General features: G+C 48.9%; 1 long non-coding RNA gene across 1 annotated transcript; it reads left to right on the forward strand.

Annotated features, from left to right (window-relative positions):
• The first annotated feature begins 899 nt into the window (after positions 1-899).
• LOC135906977 (uncharacterized) lies at positions 900-3,640 on the forward strand. Its single transcript, XR_010565859.1, has 2 exons — positions 900-1,242; positions 3,362-3,640. It is a non-coding gene; the product is annotated as an uncharacterized lncRNA (long non-coding RNA).
• Positions 3,641-5,177: the final 1,537 nt, after the last annotated feature.

Below are 5,177 nucleotides of genomic sequence, written 5' to 3' on the forward strand. Positions count from 1 at the left end.
GATGCGGCGAGAGCGAATAACCTACTTGAAGCACTTGTTCAACGAAGCTCATTGATAATTTAGGAGGAAATAAATGTTGTGCTGTTGACATGACCGCCTTATTTGATTCTATGCTGCTCAGTTTACAAAGGTAACCTATTTTGTTTGTTTGTCTAGCGCGGGTCGTTGGCAATGACCATAAATATCTTACAATCTTCTCCTCTTGGTCGCATTGACGCACGGTGTTCCTTCCGCTTTGTTTCAGCATTGACAGCTCTTCGTCAGGTTTTTGGTGTTCATGTCTTTCTTGGTATGGTTTAGTCACATCTTCTTAGGCCCTCGATTTCTTTTGCGACAGGAGCTAAGCGTCATTGCCTTCTTGCCATTACAGTCTTTGTCTCTTTTTATTCAAATCCAACGCCCATTCACAGTGCAGCGCATAGAGCTGTGTACTGGAAGTTCAGTCATGTTCAAGATATAGCAGTCACACAGGAGGCTAACCCACAAGAAAGAAAAAAAAACACTATTACAAAAAAAATGTATTGTTATGCTCTACGACGTTACGACCATGTAAGGCTCTCCCGGCAGGGTTGCTTATTCCTAAGACATGTTGCAAGATTGAATTGCGAAGATTAGTCGCAAACTTACTGCATGGCTTCAGTGTTTTCAACGCTGTGCGAACTTGAAATCGAGCTACAGCTCGCCTTCTTACGCTGTTCGTATTTTGACATACCAGCACATCGACAACGGCGATGTTTTACGTCAAGAGAGCGCTGAATACAGCTTGTGGGGACGATGATAATGACGATGATGATGACGATGACCATCACGATTATTACGGCGATGACAGCGACGACGACGATTTACGATAAATTAACCCTGAACTCGGTTGTTCTCGCTGTTCACTTAGCCCACTGTTGTTGATTTTTGCTTTGCTATGTTTGTCGCTAAGTCCGCGCGTGCACTGCATAGCATTTTTATTTTTACAAATGATGCAGCTGTCATTACTTCACGTGTACCAACAACAATTCGATACCGTTAATTATTGCGGGGAACGCGACCTCAACCACAGTGCGCCTCAATCATCATTGTTTCTGAGCTCGTGACGCAACCCCAACCGAACGAAGCTGACAACAAGGAAGATTCCACAGAGCGGTGCCATGTTGTTCATGCTCTTGTTCGCCGTTGTCCTGATGGTGTTTGGAGCCGTGGTCTTCTACAAGGCTCGGGCGAGCGGCCGCGAATTGTGGAACAAGTGCTGCGGTACGTTGCACGATTTCTGCTTGGTTTCCCACGTGACTCCGTTTCTATTCACCCCGTCGCGCATTGTGTCTATACTGCCGATCGCCGAAGACGCGGTGCTCTGCCCTGCGCCACCTTTCCGTTAGAGGTGGTGTGCTGTAATTGTGCTTCGCTTAGATCAAACCCTTGCACAGTCTGCTATGACTGGGTTGCGCTATGAGAAGTTCTTGTACGCCTTCGGGCGTTCAGGACAAACCCCTTTTACCTGGTAGTTAATCGCAGTGAGGACCGTTGTTAAGTGCGAAGTTACAGGTATAAGGAGCGCTGAGTGCAGGTAACGTTTACGGTGCCTGCGCGCTTACTGATTATTATTATGAGGACAAGATGCGCGACTCGTATTCGACTGTTGCTTCGCAATAGAGGTCGACACATAAGAACTCCGTGGTCTTTTGTGATAAATGACCAAAATATCATGCCCTCGCGCTGGCTGATTATGAACAAATAATTTCTGCGGAGATTAGCGAGTGCTCGCGCAGCTGAGCTTGCAGAGTGGAGTGCGGCGAGGACGTGATTTGGCGATTTAGTTTTGTGTGTACGTGACGGTTTTTGCTAATGCAAAGTCGGAGATCGTCGGATGTGCGGTGGACAGTATCGACGCAAAAACTTACCGCCGGCACTAACCGACGTGCGAAGGCATGCAGAGGTTCGATCTCCGCATGAATTATTTGTTTCCTTGCTCCGCAAAGCGCAGCATGGATACTGCTGTCGGAAAAAGGTTCTTGTTCACATGAGCTCTGCAAGATGCGCCCTCCACGTACGTATGACGCAAATGACGCCAGCGCCGGGCCAAGATCCTTTTACGCGGGAGCAGCAGTCAAAGGCAGGATATTCATTCTCAGATCGCGCGGCAAAGATGAGAACACCATTGTTGCCCCGATCGACTGATGAACAGCGGTCAGAGCGAAGTGTTCCCTCCTTGCAAAAAACCTTCCACGTATACATAGAGAACAGAATGCAAGCGCATTGAGAATCCCCTATACATCAGCAAGACGTGAGCGATACGTTTGCGGTGCATGCGCGCACTCCCACACTTCGAACTGCCATGCTTGTTGTAATAGGAGGCCTGAAATATCGCCAGACGACCGAGCTTGCCACTTTGCGGAGTGGCTTTGAACCATTTCGTAAAGACTCTAATACTTTTCTTGATGTCTTGCGCTTCCTTTTTCCTTGCGTTTAAGCTCTGAAAAAAAAAAAAGACACCCCTGCATCATCACGCAGTTTTCATGTCGGGAGCTTCAGTGAGACACGTAATTCTGAAAGAAAAAATTGAGGGTGTTGTATAAGTAAAGTTCGCGACGTTTACGAGACACTCGCAACCGAGAGTTCCTGTTAAAGTAGGAGTTTTTGTGGACCTTTGCAGTCGCTTATTACCTTGAGAGTTACAGCATGTCGTCATAGCAGTAGCCCTACATTATTCCTAATTATTTTCTCCTTTAAAAAAATGAAGAAAACAATGTTTCTCTAGGTCTTTGTGTAAGAGATTTTCTTTCTCGACGAATGTGTGGCTGGCCAGAAGACTATGCTCTGTGGTCCTATAGCTTATAACCTCATCAAACCATTTCACTTTGAACACAAAGGCGAGCTCATTTAGAGTCCGGGTCCGCGATCCGCGCGCTCATTACGTACGCAGTGATTTCAGCTCGACGTGGCTGCCGTAAGCGCTGTCTCCCTCGCCGCCACCTTTTCGTGCGAAAGCAGCCGAGGAACATGCTGAGGAGACAGGAAAAAAGAAAGCAATAGGCAATAAAAACTAAGCGGTCACCGACGGCGACTGAAATACGTGTAAGAGATCAGAGCAAAGGGGTGCCGGGGCCCCCGTGCATTCACACGTATGCACGAACGTCTTATATGCCCCATTCTGCGCGCTCCGCAAAGGCCGCATAACGAGGCCACTAGACAGGTACACCTGGCGATGGCAGCCACGTCACCTCGTTAACCTTGCCTCATGGCAGGCGTGCATGCCTCGCGCCTTCCGGCCGTGCTTGTCGCAAGTGCAGGCAAGCTTCCGATCTCGTCCGCGTGTCGTGTTCTTTCCTTACGCGCTGCCTTCAACTTTTGCTCCTTCCTTCGCTCCGCGCAGGAAAGCAGGAAGAGAACGTCTGAGGCTCGAGAGGAGTCGGGATGCCTCGGCGGTCGTTGTCCGGTCCTCGTCGTCGGAGCGACGCGCCGTGGGAGGAGGCACCCGGTCGCCACCCGCGGCTGGGCCTCGGTTGTTTGTTGATCATCTCTGCGTCCGCTGGCTGCGCCTCGTTTTATCGCCCCTTGATCCTGAAGACCCATCTGAGAGTTTTTTCGCCCGTGCATTAAAAGAAGTTACACGGCAGCCGCGCACACTTGCCGGCTGCCGCTTGCGCCCGTGCTTGCTGCTCTTGGCTCTGTAGCTGCTTGACTTGTCCATCGACGCACGTACGTCTTCGGCGGACACGCAAAAATAGCCTCGGTGCGAAACTTTTCGAAACATTGCAGCCGCGCTTGGAGGCGCAGCGCGGTTGCCGTTTTTAATATAGTCGCGGCGGAAAGTCGCCGTGCAAGCATGCGGGCCCCTGCCTGGTATCACTTCGAGTAAAGTCGGGTCTGTTTTTGCCTCGTCAAGGGGCGTTAGGCGACTGGTGTATAAACGCGGATAGAATACCTTGTCTAAAACGGTCGACGAGTAGGTACGTTCCTACCTCTAATGTTTTTAAAGCTTCTGAGCATAAGTACATAAGACGTGGGCATCGCATATCGGTCGTGTTTCCCCCTTTTTCTTTTTCAGGCCAGCTCATCGCCCATGTCTTTGCTAGTTACTGTCAAACTGCCACCAGGCGAACTTCTTTAAGGCTCGGTCACGTAGCTTTATATTGTGGTAATTTCATTCTCCCGGACTCCAAAAATAAAAAGGACGACAGGCATGCTCTATTACATGCGCACAGCCACATTGTATGTGTATCACAGGTTGATCGTGAGTACTGCGTACAGTGAAAAACAACTGTCATCAGGGATAAACATCCACTGTCATCATGGATAAACGCACGGCACGAAGTGTAGCGTACTGCCGGGCTCTGTAGGGTGGCTTGAACATTTCCAGAGGAGAAAAATGGTTTTATTAAACCGAAGCTTTCTTATTGTGAACCCTTCCGGAATTTACTGACAGCGGCTGCTGCTGCCGGGTGCTGCCGATGCTGTTTTGCCGAATAGCTCATATAAAAAAGATTACGTGTCCCATGGAGGGATCGAACCTCGGTTTACCAGCGCAACTTAACAGTCGGATTCTTCAAGCATTAGACCGCAATAGCAGGCATTCTTCTCTCGCGCCAACGCCAAGTGTAGCCTTTTCAAACGATTCGCGCGTGTTTCGCGAGTGCGTGCGCGCAAGCTTCCGTTAGGTCGCAGACGCAGGAATAAAGCGGGCGAATGATAGTCGGCCTTACCACTACCTTCCGCACCTGTGCTTCTCTATGAATACGCATCACCTCACCATGCTTTCTCAGACCGTAGTCAAACAACATTGCTTTCCTTCTCGTGGCACGTCATAGCCTCGTCGTATCGCAGTGTTCATTCGCATCAACTAATGTTTTAATTTCGCCATAGCTTGTGAATGTTAAGTGCACAAAAATAAACATCGCGCGATAATAAAGTTGTCACTTGCGCGGTGCATAAACTTAAGACATTTCATGAGATTACATCCCGCATATATGGGACGACAGACAGTTGTACGCATCGTATTTAATTTTATAGCATTTAATAACCGGTTCACGAAAGCTTCGCTTCGCACAGATTCAAATATGTCCGCTTAATGCGCATGATTTTTGCATCATACGGTTAAACTTTGTCACGATCATCCGGAACTTATTCGAAGGGCGCTGTTCACGAATATTCCTGGAGAGGATGCCAGATCGTTCCCTTGTTGATGGCAT

Source organism: Dermacentor albipictus, chromosome 1 (assembly GCF_038994185.2).
Source record: "Dermacentor albipictus isolate Rhodes 1998 colony chromosome 1, USDA_Dalb.pri_finalv2, whole genome shotgun sequence".
Classification (NCBI taxonomy): domain Eukaryota; kingdom Metazoa; phylum Arthropoda; class Arachnida; order Ixodida; family Ixodidae; genus Dermacentor; species Dermacentor albipictus.